The sequence below is a fragment of the Crocuta crocuta genome, unplaced genomic scaffold (assembly GCF_008692635.1).
Source record: "Crocuta crocuta isolate KB4526 unplaced genomic scaffold, BGI_CrCroc_1.0 scaffold131, whole genome shotgun sequence".
Classification (NCBI taxonomy): domain Eukaryota; kingdom Metazoa; phylum Chordata; class Mammalia; order Carnivora; family Hyaenidae; genus Crocuta; species Crocuta crocuta.
The window spans coordinates 1,825,776-1,847,555 of record NW_027528977.1 but is presented as its reverse complement, the minus strand read 5'-3'; the positions used below and the strand labels follow the sequence as shown (position 1 = coordinate 1,847,555).

General features: G+C 33.5%; 1 long non-coding RNA gene across 3 annotated transcripts in view; it reads right to left on the bottom strand.

Moving 5' to 3' along the window:
* Positions 1–20,491: 20,491 nt before the first annotated feature.
* LOC144225860 (uncharacterized) overlaps positions 20,492–21,780 on the bottom strand; it is a 433,280-nt gene continuing 431,991 nt past the window's right edge. For all 3 annotated transcript variants that reach the window (XR_013333435.1, XR_013333436.1, XR_013333434.1), the window contains exons 5-6: positions 21,593–21,659; positions 20,492–20,544 (exon numbers count right to left, since the gene is read on the bottom strand). This is a non-coding gene — a long non-coding RNA (uncharacterized LOC144225860). The remainder of the gene's footprint in view (positions 20,545–21,592; positions 21,660–21,780) is intronic.

The following is a 21,780-nucleotide window of genomic DNA, read 5'->3' as shown; positions in this document are numbered from 1 at the left end:
ATATTGGCAATTGTAGGAAAAACTGGCATCTGATAAGTAGGAAAAACTGGCATCTGATAAAGGACTGATATCTAGATTAGCTAAAGATTTCTTACAATTCAGCAGTAAAAAAGACAAATAATCCAATAAAAAAATAGACCAAGGATTTAAAAAGACATTTCTTTTCAAAATATATGCAAATAGCCAATAAGCACATGAAAAGATGCTCCACCACTGGTTATGAGGATGGCTATGATCAAAAAGACAGATGATACCTTAGTGAGGATGTGAAGAAATTGGAATGAGAAATGGTGCAGTTGTTTTGCAGTCCATCAAATTGACAGTCCCTCAAAACTACCCTATCTCCCAGAAATTCCATTCTTATATTCATACCCTAGAAAATTAAAAAAACAAACAAACACATGTCCACACAAAAACTTGTATACTAATGTTCATAGCCATATTATTAATAGTAAAAAAATAAAAACAACACAAATATATCACGTGATGAGTGGGTAAATAAAATGTGGTATATTATTTGGCATCAAAAAGGAATAAAGTTCTGATACAGACTACTACACAGATGAACCATAAAAACATTATGCTAAATGAAAGCAGCTAGCCCATGAATACAACATGTTATTTAATTCCGTTTATATGACAAGTCCAGAATAAAATCTATAGAGATGGAAAGTGGTAAAATGTAGTAGGGTAAGGAGTAAGTTGGATTGGGGAATGGATGCTATTGATTATGAGGTTTCTTTTCAGGATGATAAAAATGTTGTAAACAGATTTTGCCAATGTCAGGACAACTCTGTGAGTATACTAAAGATACTGAATTGCACACTTTAAAAGAGTCAGTTTGGTAGTATATGAATTAATCTAAATAAATATGTTAAAGATAACTATAAAATAATAAATGGACAGCAAAGTCATGACATAGTCTTGCAATGACAACCCAGTTTAAAGTAAAGCTGAACGCTGACAATGTACTTATAAATTTGGACAGGGGAGAGTCAACTACAGTCTTTGGACACCAGTGTTTATATCCTTTTCGATATATCACTGTTGTTATTTGTGTAGGAAATGGAGAAACAAAGTCTGTGTGATTTTCCTTATGTTTTTAGGTCATACGATTTCATCTGATTAACAGTGCTTATATCATTACAATGACACATTCTAACAGTATTTTAAACGTATATTCTTATTTATTCAGTTTGTGATTATCCATACTGATGAAGGGGAACAAGTATAAGGGGAATCAGAAACATTCATGTTAGCCTTTAAAAATTATGTACCTTCTGTTCTAAGAATTTCCAGTATTATAAACAAGCTGTTAAAACTTTCCAAACCTTCCTGTTCAAAATCTTTTGCCTGCCCTTTAGTTTAACTCATCCATACCCACTATTTCCCAATCTAGACAGAATTAAGCAGGAGGATTAACAAATATGAAATAGATTATTTAAAGTAAAGAAGCTCAATCTATAATCCAGAAAATTTATTTCAATTCATGATTCTTTATCCACTTTATTTTATTATCTTTATCTTATCACTGCCCTTGGAAGAATAAATAATTAGACAGATCCAGACCCGACACCAAGTCCCCTCTGTCAAGTTACTCAGGGACCACTGTGTAAACTAGACTGTTCTGCTTGCCAAAAGAAAAAAAGAATAACTTTAAAAAGAGAATCATCCTCCTTTAGCTTGAGACTAGGAATCCGAAAGTAAAGAGAAAGAAAAGAATGATTTCTTAATTACTTAGTTTTAGCCCCCGAAAAATCTTTTTTTCTTTCTTCTGTATATAGATGTTCAGTTTATTCACTCTTGGACTCGCTGGTACTCCACAGTAATGTTAGAACCTGCCCTTACTCATCCCTTTTTAAAACCCAAACTACGTACCTTCTCCAGGCAAATCTCCCATTCTTACTCATCCTTTTTTTGAACTCCAGTGGGAATTAAATGCTGCAGCCTGAAGCCTTGCATCCACAGAAGAGAGGTTTTGACTGATCTGACAGTTCTTAAGGTAGTCTGAAAATTTCTGACCATAATTATCTGCCTCTCAGTCCTCTCTTGCCCCCATGTTTGCCTCTTGCAAGCCTGAATTTGATCCTGGGTTCTGTTGTGTTCTTCTGCCAAATACATTAGTTTCCACCTCTGCTATGGCTGTTGTCTTTGAGTGTTTTTGTATGATTTTTCTCTGCTCTCATTTACTGATACTATCACATTTTGCTTTGGATATTGCAGAAATTCATGAAAATATTCCCTTTTTAACTGTTTTATCAGCCTTGCAGTGACTTCAATTCCATCCTTTTTAACCCCTTTTCTTCTTCTTCATTATGGCTAATGGGATTACTTGTTAAAGGGAATTTTTCTTTCTGAGCTAAATGGGACAAGGACTGGGGAGGCAAATAGCTGTGCTCTTTCCACCGTCTTGAACTGGAATCCCTTGGTAATATTATATATATTCATTTGATTTTATGAACATTTCCTCAAAGTTTGTACAAGTATCTGAGGAACTGTAAAAAGGTATTTATTTTATTGCTGTCTGCCAACTTTACTTTCTAATCTATAGTGTCTGTATCATGCCCTACCTGCTCCCTCTCAATCTCTCCCTCTATTAAATCTGAGCACTTGGTTCTAGCCCTATGTTTTCTTGTATGTTACAGTATTAGAAAGTGTGATGATCTGCCTGTTTTATATTTTCAAGAAGACAAGTCCCCGAATGTGATCATTCTGAAAATAAATTTCTATTAAGAACAATAATAAAATCCACGATAAAGCTTATGCAGTACAATCCCTATTCCTGGCTAGTGGCAAGAGTTCAGTGTTTTACTGTTTCACCACATCATGCTCAATATACTGTCTCAAACAGTAAGACCTTATTTTTCCAGCAGACATGATTCTTCTTGTAAGCCATATATCCATTTATTTCGAGATTTTATTTTAAAAGTAATATCTACACCCAATGAGGGGCTCGAACTCACAACCCCAAGATCAAGGGTGCATGGTTTACTGATTAAGCCAGCCAGGCACCCCTCCTATATCTTTTTTTGTTGTCAAACATTATCTCTCTATTATTTTCTTTACAAATGATACAACAAAACAAGTCTTTGTGCAAGATAGCCAGTGAAACTTCCACACAGAATTTTAGATTCTAGCACTGCTTATATGTCCATATATTCTTCATTAAATCAAAAGAGATATTGGTGTCCTGTATTTATATTCTGCCCACTATTTTCTCCTTTCCTGTACCTATATGCCTATATGCATTCACATATTAGAAACTAAGTAAGTAGGAAGTAGCACAATCCCCTCATATCCATGCACCAGACAGTGATACATTTCCTCATCAGTCATCATGTGTACATGATAAGAAATAGGATAAATCACAAAGTGTGCCTTATCTTCTTTCATTCTCCCTTGTTTTCTGATTTCCTCCTTGGTGGCTATCTGTGTCAGCAATAAATAAATCAAATAAAACTGTGGAGGATTTGTAACTATAATTAATTAAGTGAGCCTAGGTATCAGACATCAAGAAACTTAATTTATTTCATTCTTTTTTATGGCTGTTGCTCATGGGCTTGCATGTTTACTCTCTGCAAATCATTATCTATACTCACCTTGTCTGAACAAGAGCCTGTAGGAAGAGAAGGAGTTAGTTCATTTAAATAAAATGTGACTTTATTAATATCAGCAGGAATGGTGGGATAAACATAATAAAGTCTACGTGACCTCAAACATTATCTAACATTATCTAATTGTTGAATGGGGAAGAAAGGGTATTCTTTAAAATATTTTATTTGCTATATTTACCAAAAGGACTTGTTAATTTAGCAAACTTTTATATGGCTAGAAACATTTGAATTATGAGAAGATACAGACAAATACATAGATTTTAAGGTAATTACTCTTCTTCTAAGCACCTGAAATCATAAAGATTTTGTGTTATTTGATACTCCACTGAAAAAAAAGAAAATCTTTCTAGTTGGGACTTTTAAAGACGTTAGACAGTTGTCACTCATTGGCAATACGATCTTCTAAAATTGTTATGCATAGTGTTTTTTCTTGGAGAGTATTTAATGGAGAAATCATGTTCTTGAAAGACAGAAAATAAAATAAATTTGAATGATGGTGTAAATTTAATTTTGAAACATATCAAATCATCATATAAGTACTAAATAAAATGATCAAGTATGAATTTTCCTAAATAACTGTGTTGACTTTTCATAAGTACAATATTTAAGCAAAACTGAAATTAAATGCATTTTCTATTTATAAAGATTCTTATAGTATATTACTACACTGTCACAGCATATAGCTGAGGAGAGTGAAAAATAAATAAAAATATTATTAAATATTATCAGCACAATAATAGAAATTTGTCTTTATTGTTTTGACAAACTATAAATCACTTTGTAAGCTTTAAACATATATATCATAAAGTAGAATATTTAAATATATTAAAATCTAAACTTTTCACTTCTGTCTTTGAAACATGATTACATAGGAAATAAAATACATATCTTAACATTAAATATAGTTAATATCTTCATTATAAAGTGAATTAAATCTCATTGTAAGTAACATATAAAATCCAGAAAAAGTATTATTACCCACTGTCCAAATACATATGGATAAAAATTTGTAGGTGATTATACTAGTGGCCACTAATATTTCATACCTCTTAGTATATTCCTAAATGAGCTTGTCTCTGTGATTTGCTTTGGTAAATAGACATCAGCAAAAATGATGCAAGCTGAGGTCTGATAAACACTTCAGGACTGGTGATTGTTTTCTTGAAAGAGTGCCACTGCTTTGTAAAAATCCTGGGCTATTCTTCAAAATTAGACCACATAGAGGAGAACTAATGTACCCTGACCTATGGCTCCAGCTAACTTCTACCCATCACTTAGGGTTGGATCACTTAACCCTAAGTGGCTAGATAACTGAATCTGGACAATGTGACTTGAGACTAAACTGTCCATCTAAGTTCATCCCAGACTGTACAACAGCAAGCAAATAAATATGGTCGTTGTTTTAAGTATAAGTAACTGAAACAGAAACTGGAACTTAAATCTGGGATGTAACCCTTCAAAAATATTAAACATATGGCACTGAATTTATGAGTGTGCACAGAGTGAAGGTGGAGGAATGGTGAACAGAAAGTTAGTGAAAGTTGAAAAGACAGCAAGGAAACCATTACTGGAGGCTTAAATGAGGATTCTGTAGTGGCAAAATGATAGGAGAACATGTACTGAGTCATTGGGCTTCTTTTGCCTGCACAGTCAGAGAGAGAGAGAGGTATAGGAAGAGAGAGACAAAGTGAAGAAAGAACTGATTAGTTTTCAAGTAGAATTTTGAGGATATATAGAGCACCTAAAAATTGATGGGCCAAAAAATAAAACTCTTTCTCAACCCCCTTCTGCCTGCTTAAAACAAAAGATTCTCAAAGAAATGGCTTCACAGAAAGGATCATTCAAGAGTGTTAAGACCTTAGAAATGTGAAGTTAATGTCTGAATACATGAACTTCCTAAGCAAGGGAATAAAACAACCTCTAAGAATTTTGTAGATACTATTACACACAAGTCTAACAAGCCCAAAGAATATGGATATGGTTTTTAGAGCACGTTATAAGCCATGACTAGATTCATAGGAAACTGAAAATTTTTTATGATAGCTGTGAGTCTGGATACAAAAGATCAAAAACAAGCCAAAACAAAAAGTGGCTTCTGGACCATCAACTTTTAGCAACTTTTAGCAACTTCAAAAATCTACTCACCTTCATATGCACCCATTTCTGAAGAAAATGGAAATACATTTCAGAGGACAGAGCCAAACACTCAGAGGGTAGAATCAATACTAAAGAGAATAAAACATTAGGGACCACCCCCAGGGAACAGAACAGGATGCTAATCAAGAAATACTCCTTGCCCTTAGAAGAGGAGACCCTGTAAACCTATGTTTGGCTAGATTTCAGGATCACTACTGAGAAGTGTGTAGTACTAAAGTCTCTCACTCCTCTCCTTTTTGAAAGAATTCAATCAGCTTTTATGGTTATCTTGCCTTTGTCTAGAATGGATGCTTGCTTGTTTCCTTGTTTTTGGTTTTGAGATCTTAAGATCAAGAGCAGCTGTAACTGAGAAGCCTCATCTTCACCCAGACCTGATGAAGATGAGCAGATTAGGGAATTCAGGGATGATAGAGCCAATGTTCATCAGTCAGAGACCACCAGGATACACCTTGAATGGAACAGGGTGGGTTTATCAACTCACTCCACTGAGAGAGAATGCACATTATGGGGAATCACAGGGCATCTCAGTAAGAGGATATTAGAAACTGCTTATTGTATAGGATTTGGGATTGTGTTCTGTGATTTGAGAGAGGATTTCAGGAAGGGAGGTTTTGCTCTGAATTTAATTTTCTCAGGAAGTAGATGTGATTTTAAGATTTGATATCTTAATATTATCTAGAAGGAGGAAATACTAGAGTGAAGCTAAAGCTATCACTGATAAGTAATTAGTGCATGTTAATTTTAGCCAGAAAAGGGGGCATTTGCATCATAATGATCTTGTTTTTGTCTGTGTTTAGACACAATTCTGTAATAGTAAGTTTTTGTCTGTTTCATTTCATTATGGTTTCAAACTGTCCTTATCTTGTGTTTGTGTTCTCTGAAGTTATGTATTTTCACCAGAAGAATACTGCAATCTAGCTGAAAATACCAAGACAGCTCCTAACAACACTGTGGCCCACATGTTAGTATCCAGATCCGTCCCTGGTCAAGAGCTGATTTTCTCTTTCTTGTCTACTTGTCTCCCCTCTTTTACTCTAGAGTTCTATCTCTCTAGATAACATTAAGCTTTTCAGTCTTAAAGTTATTCATACCTAAAGAGAGCACTAGATTTAAAGCAATCCTCCACCCCAATTTCTTGAAAATCATGAAAAGATGAGATATTTTGAGGGTTTAGGGAGAATGTGAGTGTATTTTGCATATGAAAGAGTTTTTAATCATTGGGTTCAGAGAACAGGTTGTGCTAGATTATTGCATTTGTGTTTCCCAATAAATCATACCCATGGATATCTATGTCCTTTTGGAGTCCATTTCCATATTGATTGTGAACTTGATCATGTGAGCTCAATTATAATTTATTAGATATGCTTTTAATAAACACCCAGCTTATGAATAGATGCCAACAATACAAACCAGATAACTTAGGCTTATTATCCTGCACTACCTGGCATTTTTATTTGCTATCTTTTGAGCACACCGATCCACATATGAAAGTGCACCTGGTTTTGCATACAGGTTTTTGTTCTGAGAAGCCCTTCTTTACACATTTGTTTTATTCTGTAATCCCTGTAGTTGTAAATCTTGCTCATTTCTCTATCCATTCTAAACCTAATTCTCTTATTTATAACATATGATTAGAAAACTCTAAATCTTGGGCACTTTTTCCATATTCAACCTATGAATGCTTGATTTTAATACAGCAACACTGTAGATGAATTTTCCAAAGGTATCTCATAGATTTAGCTTATCTAAAGATCTGCTGGCCTTGGTTACTGCTCCTAAAGAGCTACCAGATTATTACAAAAAATGTATTTTATGAAGTAGCATATGAATGAGGCTTTGAAGCCAATTAGGTAGTTAAAAGTTAAACTATGTGGATTTATCATTTTATGGGCCTTTAACATAATGTGCATATTTTTTTCTGTCTGTGAAATTGGGAATGACAGGGTCACTCACAGATTATTATTAAGTTAAATAACATAACACATGTAATACTTCAGATATTTTATATACATAGCATTAAATATGTTTATGAAGAATGGGTAGGATTTGAATAGGCAAGAAATGAATGTTAATTCTAGGCAGGAGTAAGCAAGTAAGCATAAAAGTTGGAAATTCTACAGTCTACATATGAAGAGACTAATGTGTATAAAGTACATTTTATAGCGTAAGTAACAGTGTTATACCCAGATCGCAGTATCCTGAACGACCAGAGACCACCAGGGAGACTGAGTCACGCATGCAAAGGCAAAAGGCTTTATTACAGGCTCGAGCCCGGGCTCACAGACTTTACCAGCGCGGTGGATCCGTGCTGTGAGCCCTGAGCAAAGGCAGAGTAGGGTTTTTATGGGGATTGTGACGGGAGAGTTACAGAAGTTGTGGCAGGGGAACAGTGATCCAGTCATAATTATTCAACATTATTGACAGTGGGTTTAACCATACACATTGTCTAGAGTATTCGTTACTTTTGGCGGGATCCAATTACAACATTTAGAGTACCTTTAAATTCAACCAATCACAGAGGGAGCCTAGGGTCTTGTTCGGCAACTAACGGGTTAACTTTAACATTAGGTAACAGGGTCCTATCTATAGTTTCTATCTCCAGGCCTCTCCCTTAGTAATGTGGAGAGTGGTCGCTGGCCTTTCCTGGTTCGGTGTTGCAAGGGTGGTTTCTCCTGCCTTGGGCAATGTGTAACTGCCTGATAGCTTCCGGGAAGCTGAAATTTAGGCCTTCTAGTTTAGAGGGGAAACTTAAAGCCTGTCATGGAGTCAGTTTGGTTTAGACTTGTGTCCTTACAACAGTAACAACCTACAGTAGACTTACTAGTTTTATCTGGGATTTGAAAACAGTCCTGAATGTCACTTTGGCACTCTAAATCTTTCTTTTCTAGAAAATGTCATTTTAACTAGTTGAAAAACGTGAAGAATTTAGTCCAGAGAAACAAGCCATGGAGCACAAGTTTCATGTTGTAATATGAAAAGGACTATCAGGTGGAAGAGATTTTTCTTCTGTGTTGTTCAAGAAAGCAAACTTAGCACTATCAGTTTAGTTTAAATGCAGGCATATTTACCCGCAGAACAAGAAATTATTTACTGTGCATAGATATCTGTCAAGAGAAAGGGCTGCTATAATAATGAAATGTTGCTCATTAGAATTAGAACAGCAAAGAGTGGAAGAAAAACCACAGGTGCTGTAGAAAGTATTAATATAGGATAGGGATTAGGATTTTATGTGTGTAAATGAGCCTTGTTCAAGAAAGGAGGTACATAATTTCATCAGATTTTGAAAAGGAACCATAGCTTTACAAAGGTTAAGAACCACACAAATACAATATTGGACTGAGATGCCTCAGTGAGACTTTTAAGGTCCCAGGGGCCAGTCGGTGTTTACAGAAAAATACACAGATGTTTCAACCTTGGCATAAAAACTAATTTTATTGTGGCATAACTTGATTTTTCTTAATTCATCACTCTGGTGGTCTTTTCTCTCTATTTTGATATCTATCACTGTGTTTGCTTCATCTACTTCTTGTATTTTAATTCTCATCCTGGTCAATTGAGCTATCTTTCAGCATTTTTATTTTGTGAAGCTTAACATTTATCTCCCATCTTTTTAACTTCACAATGGCTTTTAGACTGGAATGACTGAAAGCCTCCCTTCTGAACCTTTCTCCCAACCTCCCACACCCCCCACACTTTTTTCCCCTAATCTTTTTTATTGCTTTCAGTGACAGGTTTTACTTTGGTTGTCATCCTTTTGAAAAGGATATTTTTTTTTGGTCTGGCAATTGTTAAGTCATGAACCTTATCTGTAAGTCAAAGTCTGTTTTGGGAAAAAGAAAAAGATTCTGAAACACAAAGCAAGGTTAGGAGAGCAAACTGTGACTCTTTCATTTGAAAATTATCTTAACTTTTTAGGCAGGGAGTTTTATTTTTATTTTATTCAGTTAATTTAAAGGCATTAAAAAACCCTCACAAGCTATAAATCCAAATAACAGTATGATACACTGAATCAGGCAGACCTAGTGGTATATTTCTCCAAAGGTTACTGTATTAGGATTCTCCTAGGGTGTTAGCATGTCTATGATACTTTAGGTGACTCCTTAAATAATCAAGTTTCAGAGCCAATGGGTATGGCTACATAATCCATATAAATTTGTAATCTTCTGTAACTTCTTTAGTTATCTGAAAGCATTCAGATCCCCATGTCCTTTTATTCTTCCTGACCTTTAAAATCACCAATCCTTGGCTCATTTTGTCGATTCAAGACAAGTCAGACTCAAGGCTGTCTTCCATGAGTCAGAGTGACAAACACTTTATCAAGGTTTAGATTTTTCTCTTTACAACCAATGATTCAATATTCCTTTCATAAAGCAATGCTGAAATAATTTTTCTATAAGGGCTCAAGGGGGAATGGAGTGGGTTACCTAGCTATTCACTGACATTGTGGAATCAAAGAAAAACAGCTCAAAGATAGGGCTGAGGTGATTTTACATGGAGTAGATAGTGTTTCATTTGCAACACAACATTTGATATATAGATTCATGGCATTATGTTTTTATCTTGCAATACTGACACTGCTGGCAGCTCAATCTGCTATTCCATGAGAACATCTCATAGGAATTCTAGAAATTATCTGCTACCCACATAAAAACAGATAAAGCAAAGAAAAAATATTAAGGTTTATTTTTATCACTAAAACAGCACTGTACCTCCAGAATCAAAGCTTTTAAACCTCTATCATGAGTAGTCTGAAAAAATGCTCATGTATAGTAGGAACAAGATGAGGGACAATGCAATTTATATGAATGGTATCTTTTTTATGTTGACACATACATTCTATTCAGTTTAATATTTTCCTTCAAAGTCACAGAATAGCAAAGAGTCTTACTTTGTCCCCCATTCTGAATCCATAGCTACAATGCTCTGCCTAGAAAGTGGTAAAGACTGAAGATGTCAAGAGTCAAAGCCCCTGAGTTGCCTAGGGGAAGAGAGCCCAAGAGAGTATATATGAAGACAGAAATACACTTTTAGGAAGAGTTCATCCAACATGCAGACTGAAGATCCTATATGGCTAGTGGGGGGTTAGGGAAGAAACTTATGGAGATAATGTGAGTGAAGAGAAAGATTATCTAATGAGCCACTAAGATACAAAAAAATATATATTGTCCGATGGAAATTTATGAAATGATGGAAATGTTCTACATTTCCACTATTCCTAACAGTGACCACAGCCAAATGCAGCAACTGAGAACTTGAAATATGACTAAGGGAACCAAGAAACTAAATTTCAAAATTTACTTAATTTTACTTACTTTGAATTTAAATAGTGACATTTGGATAGCAACTATATTATTGTACAGAACAGATCTAACATATAACTAACTAAATGCACTAATGAAACTGCAGTTTGTGACACTGAAGGAAAAAAAAAAAGTTCTAGCAGTGTAGGTAAAGAGTCTGATGACTTTTCACTTCAGCCCTTTACAAGACAGTTTTATTGAATGTTTTGTCCCTTTAAGCATTACCTGATTAGGGAATATTTGAAAGATTTTGATGCAGAAAGTGGTTTTTAAAATTTTATTTTAATGAAGTTAAATGACTGATAAAGGGACATTGTCAATAAAACTGACTGACCTGCTTTCTAAGATCTCCTAATAAGTACACTCCTCATCTCAACTTCATACTAGTGATCATAGGAGGATTAATGATTCTTACAGGCCACTTGTTGAACTGTGAGTGCTTTTAGCTAAATTTTTTATTGATATGTCAAAACAATATACTGAACATGAAATAGGAAAAAAAAAACTGCAAGAAGGTCAGAAAGACTGGAATTCCAATTCACACTAGTAATATGAACTGAAGACATGTAAATAAATATTACATTTATTTCCATTGTTAAAATACTGTGAACTCTGTGGAAGCCCAAAGGGAAAGATAACAGTATTAGTAAAAATTGCCAGATTTCAGTAAGAGCCATGCTTTTGCTTTTTATTATTCCTTTTTGATGTCTCAGTATGACCCGGTTCCAAAAGAAAATATTTAAATCCATCCTTTACTTTCATTTATTTTTCATTCCTTGCTCAATTATTCATGTAAAAAATGATGTTTAAAAGGTGACATATACATGCTAAATTGAAATTGACCTATGCCAACCAAAATGATTCTTCACCCCTGATTATTCAAAAAAGTTTGATTTCACTGGTTCTATTAAAAACAAACAAACATACCTTCCACTTTGAGGAGCAATATGCAGTGAAATAATATAAACCTGGATTTGCAAATATACTAAATTTCATAAAAACAGTTACTTGCTAAAACTTCTTAAACCAACTATTTGAGTAGTATCAAAAGTGTGCATTTTAAATACACACTTAAGTAAGATGTAAGCAAATTGGGTACTCTAGATGATATGGAAAATTCCTAGAAAAATGCAACTTAGCATGACTGAATCATAAAGAAAAAAAATGTGAATAGATCAATAGCTAGTAAGATGGTTAAATCATAATAAGAAACTTACCAAAGAAAACTCTAGGGCTAAAGAGCTTAATTGGTAAGTTCTATCAATTAGTTAAGTCAGTCTTTAGATTGAGGCCATTAATTACTCTGATAACAAAGTTAGATAATATATTACAAGAAACTAAAACTATAAACCAATGTCTCTTATAAATATTGATGCAAAAACCTCAATAAAATATTATAAAACTGAATTCAACAGCAGATCAAGTGGATTATTAGCCATGAAAAAGGAGGACAATTCCTGGAATGCAAGGATGGTTCAACATATACCAGTCAATAAATGTGATACATCACATTATCAGAATGAAGAATAAAGACTATATGATCTCAATAGATGCAGAAAAAGCATCTGATGAAATTCAATATCCATTCACGTTAAAAACTCTCAACAAATTAGGAATACAAGGAATGTACCTCAACATAATAAAGGCCATAAATGACTGATAGGGAAAATCTATTATAAGATGGCCGAGAAGAGTAATAAGAAAACACCTGTCCCTGATCAAAGACTCCCCATTCTAGGCTCTTCTTCCCACCTTGCTTATTGCAAGCATTAATGACAAATACGGAAGTAACCAGCTATAAATTGTTCCCTCTGCTAATGCTCTAGGCTCAGACCCCTGGAGAATGATCTCCTCTGAGCCCACTGGTGTAAAATAAACCTCATGCCTTCCAAGATCTCCACTTGGTTCTTCTGTGGGGTGATCTAGACCAGATTCTGTAACATGACAAGTCCACAGACAGCATCATACCCATAGGTAAAAACCTGAAATCTTTTCCTCTAAGGTCAGAAAGAAGACAAAAGTGCTTACTCCCATTGCTTCTGTCCCACATATTATTGGAAGTCCTGGCCAGAGCAATTAGGCAAGAAAAGGAAACAAGGGGCATCCAAATCAGGGGGAAAAAAAAGGAGTTAAACTGTCTCTTTGTCAGTTACATGATCTTATATGTAAAAATAATAACTCTTTATTAAAACTAATAAATTGTCAGAATAAATGAATTTAATAAGTTTCAGGATACAAACTCAATATACAAAAAAATAAGTCATATATCTGTACAGTAAGTTTTTTCTTCAGAAAAGGAATAAAAAAATCCCCAAACAAATAATTCAATATACTATATCATCATAAAGAATAAAACACTTAGTAATAAATTTAACCAAGGAGGTAACATATCTGTACACTGAAGCCATAAAGCAGTAATGAAAGAAACTGAAGAACACGCAAATAAATAGAAAGACATCCTGTGTTCACAAACTGGAAGAATTACATTGCTACAATGTCCATAATACCCAAAACATCTACAGATTCAATGCAACTTATTAAAATTCTGATGACAATTTTCATAGAAATAATAATTCTAAAATTGACATATAAAAGACTATAAAAGACTCCAAATAACCAAAGCAATCTTGAGAAATATGAACAAAGCTAGAGGCATCACACTTCCTGATTTCAAGCTACATTAAAAAACAGAAGTAAACAAAACAGTATGTATGGTATTGGCATAAAAATAGACATAGATCATTGGAATAGAACATAAATCCGAGAAATAAATCCATGCTCATATAGTCAACTAAATTTTGAAAAGAGCACCAGCAACATACAATGGGAAAGGATAGCCTCTACTAAATGGTGTTGGGAAACTGTATATTAACATGCAAAGAAAATGAAACTGGACCCCTATCTTACACTATTAAAAAAAATAGCTTAAAATGGAGAGACTTAATGTAAAACCTGAAATCACAAAACTTCTAGAAAAAAAAAGAAAAGAATGTCTTGAGATTGGACTTGGCAATGATTCTTTTACTAGAATACCAAAAGCATAAGCAACCGAAGCAAAAACAAACACATGTAGAAATACACCAAACTTTTAAAATGTTCCACACAGCAAATGAAACAACAGAATGAAAAGGCAACCTAGAGAATACAAGATAATATTTGCAAACCATATATCTGATAAGGAATTAATATCCAACATATTCAAGAGACACATAAAATTCAATAGTAAAATAACAATGTGATGGAGAGTTTGAGAAAGTCCTGAATGGATGTTTCTTTAATGAAGATATACAAATGCCAACAGATATAAGAAAAGGTGCTTGACATCTCTAATTATTAGGGAAACACAAATCAAAACCACAATGTGATGTCACCTCACATCTGTTAGGATGGCTATTATCAAAAAGAGACAATAACTGTTGATAAGAGGGTAGAGAAATGGCAAACTTGGTATCTTTTGGTGGGAAAGTAAGTTGGTACAGCCATTACGGAAAACAGTATAGAGTTTCCTCAAAAAATTAAAAATAGAACTATGAGATGATTAAGGAATTCCAATTCTGAGTACAACGAATTGAAATCATATGCTCAAAATAATATCTGAACTTCCACATTTACTACAGTATTATTCAAGGTAGCAAAGATATGCAAACAACCAAAGTATCCAGCAATGGATTAGTAGATAAAGAAAATGCGATGTAATAAAGTATTATGCAAGCTTTAAAAAAATGGAAATTCTGCTATTTGTGACAATATGCATGGGTTTGGAAGACACTGTGCTAAGTGAAATAAGTCAGACATAAAAAGCAAATACTACATGATCTTACTTATATGTGAAAAAAAAACCCCTCAAACTTATAAAACCAGAGAACAGAATGTTGGTTTCCAGGAGCTAGAGGATTAGAGAAATAGATGTTGTTCCACATGAACAAACTTTCACTTATAAGATAAATACATTCTGGGAAATCTAATGTACAGCACGGTAATAATAGTAAATAATACTGTATTTATATTGAATACTTATAATTTGCAAAGAGTGTATATCTTGTGCTATGGACTTTAATATTAATGTATCAATACTGGTTCGTTAATTGTGATGGATGAATAGGCCCCACTAATGTAGGATGTGAAAATAGGAATCTGGAAATGGGATGTATGGGAATTCTCTACACTATATTTGTAATTTTTCTATCAATCTAAACATATCCTAAATTGAAATATTTATTATTTCTAAAAGGTACCAAATTATATAATTTAATTATGTGCAATTTACTGTAGGTTATTTATACCATAATAAAGTCAATTTAAAAAAGTATTCAGAAAAGAAGTCAAGACAATAATAGTTTCAAATTAAAGAAAGTAGAAAGGAAAAACAATTTAAAAATATGAGAACACATGAAACAGGACCCCAAATTAAAATAAAATAAACAAAACCAAATGCTGGTTACTTTAAAAGACTAATAAAATTAGTAGGCTTCAGGAATAAAGGATTAAGGCAAAAAAGGAAGAATAAACAGAGAAATGTAAAATAGGGAAAATCTTTGTGCTAATAGTTTGAAAACTGGGACAAAAAGGTAGTCTCCAAGCTTTTTATTTACTTTTAAAAAGAAGAAATGTAACATGAGTAGAATACTTAACATTAAATATGTTGAATTAGTACTTAGGGTCTATCTACTGGATTTTAGATTGGTTCAAACAACTGTGGACAATTGTTTGGCAGATTCTATGATCCCATAATTCCTCCCCTATATACATCCTCACACTGAGGCATGTACAAGGTTACTTATAGTAGCATTATACATATTCGTCAGAAAAAATAAAAATCCAAATGTCTATCTAAGTGGAAGAGAAAATTGTGGCATATTCATAGGAAACACTGAATCATGAAAATAAACTCCTGTTAAAATCAACAAGGATGACGGGGTAATTGTGTGGAGCATTTGGTTAAGCATCTGACTCTTGATCTCAGCTCAGGTCATAAGATTGAGTCCCACACTGGGCTCTGTACTGATGGTGTGGAGACTGCTTGGGACTCTGTCTCTCCTTCTCTCCGCACCTCTCCCATTTGTGCTCTCTCCCTCAAAATAAATAAATAAACTAAAAAAACAAATGATGACTTCTGCAAACCTAGTGTTTAGTAAAAAACACCAGATACTTAAGATTAATTCCTGTGAACTTAAACAACAACAACAACAAAAACCAAACGAAACCAAACCAAACAAAAACCCAGCCACAACTTATCTATGCTGTTTTAGGTCACAGTAGTCATTATCCTTGAGCAAGAGGAATAGTAAAATCTAGGAATGGGGTCCCAGGGGGTTCTAGATATTGGGAATATTCCATTTCTTAGGTGGTGGCTATTTGGATTTGTTCACTTGGTGAAAATTCAAGCAACCATATCCTTATAAAAGTATTTGAGTACATACTCAAGAAATATGGCTTTCAAGTCTTCCAAATGAGGGAAAATTTTCCCATCCTCGATGGCAAATCCAATCAATGTGAGCATGACAGACATTTACTGGCCAATATCATTTGTACATACTGTTAACCAGCAATATGATTTATAATTGTTTAGAATAATTATATAATAGGGGTGCCTGATGGCTCAGTCAGTTAAGCGTCTGACTTTAGCTCAGGTCATGATCTCATTGTTCCCGAGTTTGAGCCTCATATCAAGCTGATATTTCGGAGGCTGGTGCCTGTTTTAGATTCTGTGTCTACCTCTCTCTCTGCCCCTCTCTAGTTTCTCTCTCTCTTTCTTCTCTCTCTCAAAAATAAACATTAAAAAATGTTAGAATAATCATATAATAATTATATATCATAATTTATAATTATTTGTAAAAATTTATATTGCTTGTTTATTTACATGGGAAAAGGAAGTGATACATTTTAAAATGGGTTAACAGATAGCTTTATTAGGATGGAGTGGTAGAAATGTTAAATAGTGTTTTAGACAAAACTAAAGATAAGACATTTAATGACATGGAGAACTAGCTAAAGAAATTAATCAGGATACAATATAGAGTAGTCAAGAACTAAAAATAAAGAACTCAGACATGGAGGATAAAATAAGAAGGTCTAATATTTATTTCCTCAAAAAGAATATATAGAATAAGAAAGATGCATTTAAATAATTGATTAGCCTATGCTGTTTTAGAGCAATCTCTTATGAGTTTCTTTAGTTCAATCAGAAAAAGTGGTTTTCTGTATATTTACAAGTGAAAGGAAAACTCAAGGATACACTGATACAATTGTTGGGTTATTAATATTGAGAGACAAGCCATGCCTGTAAGACCTAAGACACCCTGAGGTGACACTAATGCCTGTATACAAACTAAAGCAACACTGTTCTTTTACGTGTACTTGAGAAGAATGTATTAGGGAATCATGCAACTATTTGGATAAGATAAAGAAAGTTAACGTTACTATATGAGTTTTTCTATTAAATAAAATAAATCTTTACCAGTTAGCTTAGATGTATACCTTATAAGTTCTCATCTTAGAGAAGATGTAATAATGGCATTTTAACAAATAAACTATTACTATATATGACCAAGTATCATATCTAGTATTTCTATTCCTAATTTCACTCATTCTAACAATTTCTTTGAAGCATTTTAAACAAAGGTAATTTACTTTGGTGCTTAATTCATAATTTTTGCCATATTGAATTAGTCATTTTCAGAGAAAAGATAGAAGCAACACTCTACTTGAGAACAGCTTTTCCCATATATTTAACTTGAGAAAGCAAAATAAATTTTGTCAGTATTCAAAAGTTATGGTGCATAAAAAGGTGTGCTTTTGTTTTGCTTTGTCTTGTAAAACTATTAGCTACATTGGGGTAGAAAAACAAATCTAGTAGAATTGCAGTAAGATGAAGAAGATTAACAAAAGGGCTTTTAGCTGTTCTGTGTCAGAACTGAAGTTATAGTATTTGTTAAATGAACTGGGGACTGTCTTGATCAATAGGAAAAAGTAAAACCAAACATTCTCACCTAAGAATTATCAGTGTTTCAGTTAGAAACAGAAGCAGCAATAGATGAACACAGTTATTCTCAGGGAGAAGACACACAAACACACACAAAATCAAAGGGAAGATTATCCCCATTTGATGTTTAACACAACAGTGATCTGTAATCACGTCAAATACACGATACTACTCAGTTACTCACTGAGGTTAGCAACAGCAGGCTCTTCACTAAATCTGAAATATAATCTTGTTCCTTGGATCAAAGGTTTTCAAAAACTATGCTCCCTGATCGTGAAATTTATTTGTAATTCTGTCCATGGTACATTTTTTTTGAAATTCAGGGAACTGTTTTTGTATATACATTATATTTGCTAAACACACATCTGTGTGTATGAGAGGGGGTAGGGTGGGGTGGGGGAGATTTCCAATATAAAAGAATTAGTAATTTACAGGTAAAAGGTACATTTTAGAAGCACATCATACTATTTCTTAATTTCACATTTTACTTTGTCAACAGTAACATCTACTAGTAGAAACAGGCAAATTGAAAATGAGTATTTCAATTATTTTGAATCTTGTTTTCTCTCAGAATTTAATAAGTTTTCAAGAGCAAACAACCTACACTATCACACTTTTCCTTCCTGTTGAGTTCTCATTTTTGATTCCCCCAAGGTGAGATAGAGGAAGAATTGCACTTCAGTTGAAAACACTGATATCAGGAAAAAACATACATTTCCTTCTTAAGAGTCCTTATTCTCTTAGTACTCAGAAATACTTTCATTTATTTTGAGCTTTTCAAGCCCAATAACCTTTCGATTTCATTAAATGTAATGCTGATTTACATTTTAGATGAATGCATTTGAAATTACTAACCTGTCAGAAGAAGCTGTCAGGGCAAACTACTTTGGTTACATATATTAAAAATGCTTTTTAATTAAAGCAACACTTAACTGTGATACTCATTAGAATGTGAAGTGAAACAACAGAAAACCTATGAGCCTTCCCAATTAAACTAAAAGCTTAATAGAGTTTTGTTATTAAATGTTTTTCATATTTGACATTTCAGGTAAATACACACACATTTAATTACATAAACCATTTTTTATTCATTCAGTAAAAACAACAAACAAGAAAATATTTGCGACTAATATGTTCTATGAAGAAAAATGAAAGCAGTGTAAGACTGAAGCGGGATGACCTTCTATTTAGATAGTAAGATAAAGTCTAAGGAACTGACACTGAATCAAAACTCAATACATGAGGGGTAAGCAATCTGGATTTCTGAAGAAAGAGCATTATAGCACAGAGAAAAGAAGGCACAAAACTCTGAAATCTGGAAGTTCACAGTGTGTTTTGGGGTAAGAAAACCAGGGTACCTGATGCACACTAAGAAAAGGTGACAATAGTAATAAATCTGTTTCTAGGAGATAGACTTCATTGGATTTTATAGGCATTAGTTGGATTTATAGACATTAGTAAAGAAATTAGATTCTTTTTCTTAATTTAAATTTTAGTTAGTTAACATACAAGTCAATACTGGTTCCAGGAGTAGAATATCGTGATTCATCATTTACATACAATACCCAGTGCTCATCATGGCAAGTGACCTTAGCACCCATCACACATCTAGGCCATCTCACACCCACCTCCCTCCATCATACTTTGTTTTCTATCATTAAGAGTTTCTCAGTTTGTTTCCCTCTTCTCTTTCTCTATATGTTCATCTTTTTTGTTTCTTAAATTCCACATATGAGTGAAATCATATGGTCTTTGTCTTTCTCTGATTGACTTATTTTGCTTAGCATAATACATTATAGCTCCATCTAAAATTAGATTCTATTTTAAGTGTTATGGCAAGTGCTGGATAAGTTCTAGAGTATGGCTGCAGACAGACTTGGAGAACAACAAATTTCAATTCTTTAGCCCTTAGTTAAGGAAAGAAAGACTAGGCTGCTAGACTAAGTCTAACATGAAAACTAACAATTTTTTTTCATACCTGAGGATTATATAATATCCCTAGTAAATTTATTTCTATCTTCAGTTTGGAAGTGATGTCTCTGGCCCAGGTAAATTAGCAAAGATATGTTAATGTATGTTTAAGTAAGACGTAATTTCCAAGTGACAGTTGGACTTAGTATCAATAAAAAAATAGATTATTAAAGAATTTCAGAGAATGATATTCTTGTGTGATATTCCATAAAAAATGCTTTCATGTCCTTTGGGAATACCTTATCTAACATATGCATATCCTGGATTCAGACAGTTTAAATTATTATGGTTACAGTATCTTAGAATGCTTGCCATAAAGAGATGAATTTGCCTTTTTCAACCAAGAGCTTCCCAATGTATTTAACTATAAAACTGTATTTGCATATGTGTATGCGTGTGTGTGTGTGTGAATGTGTGTGTGTGTGTGTATGTGTGTGAATACTTACCAAATTCTGCAGAGACACAGCCCAAGTGATTAAATTACAGGAAATACTGCTCTAGGAAGCTACTGTCCCTCTACCTACAACAAAAATTCAAACATATTCTAGGTATTACACTTAGTTTTTGGCTCACCAGCACAGTGTCTGTATATAGAGCTTTTCAACTTAAACATTTATGAAGTCATCTAAGAAAAATGTAGCTCAAAGTTTAAATTCAGTAAACCTGAATTTTCTATTTCAGAGGACACTCCTGGGGCACCTGGGAAGTTCAGACTGTTGGACCAACTCTTGGCATCAGCTAAAGTCTGATTTCATGGTTTGTGAGATCTAACCCAGTGTCAGGCTCTGTGCTGACAGCATGAAGCCTGCTTGAGTTTCTGTCTTTTCCTCTCTCTCTGTGCCTCCCCTGCTCTTTCTTTCTCTCTCTTAAAATAAATAAAATTAAGAAAGAGGAAACTGCTGATTGATATCTGACAATTTAGTCATCTGACTATATTATGAAATATAGTACATAGTACATATAGTATGTATGTTCAAAACAAAGAGCATTAACATTACGTTTGAACTAAAGATAAATGTATAATGTCTCTTGTTATTATGTGCAGAATTATGTTAGATTCTGGTTTTCAAGCTTCTAGCCTTTTGAATACAAGGTTATTGAAATCATCAGCATATACTTTGTTGCCTTTTTTTATTGCTGGGCACTGGGAAATAAAGTCATTGGTTTGTAAATGGTCTACTAATCATAACACATATCTATTAATGTAGATATATATTTTTTACTTTAGTTTTGAAAATTGCTTTTCTTTTGAGAGCAAAATAAGATCTCACATAAAGCAAAGGCAAGACATAATTTTATACATCAGTGATATCTATCACTTGGGAATGCAAATTCCTTTGTATTTCCTTCAAACAAAAATAATCAAACTTTTTATTTAGGCCATTCATTGGAAAATTCTCATAATTATATCTTCCATCCAGGGATGTAAATGATAGGCTAGTATCTACTTATAATAGTGACTTTCAACAAGATAGCATTCACAAAACTTAATGGTTCAAACAGACATTAAATGTATAATTTTCGCAAGCAACTATATGGCGTCAGAAGAATAAGTGTACACAAATTACCCAATATAACTCTTCCAGATACAGTGCAGAAGACGAAGCATGGATTAGGCTTTCAACATTATAAAACCTGCACGGCAGCACAAGATAGTGGAATCAAAGAAAATAACATAAAAATAAATATTAGAAAAACAATATATTTTATAAGTGTATAGACATTTCAAGTGGTAAAATTTGAAAACATACAATAC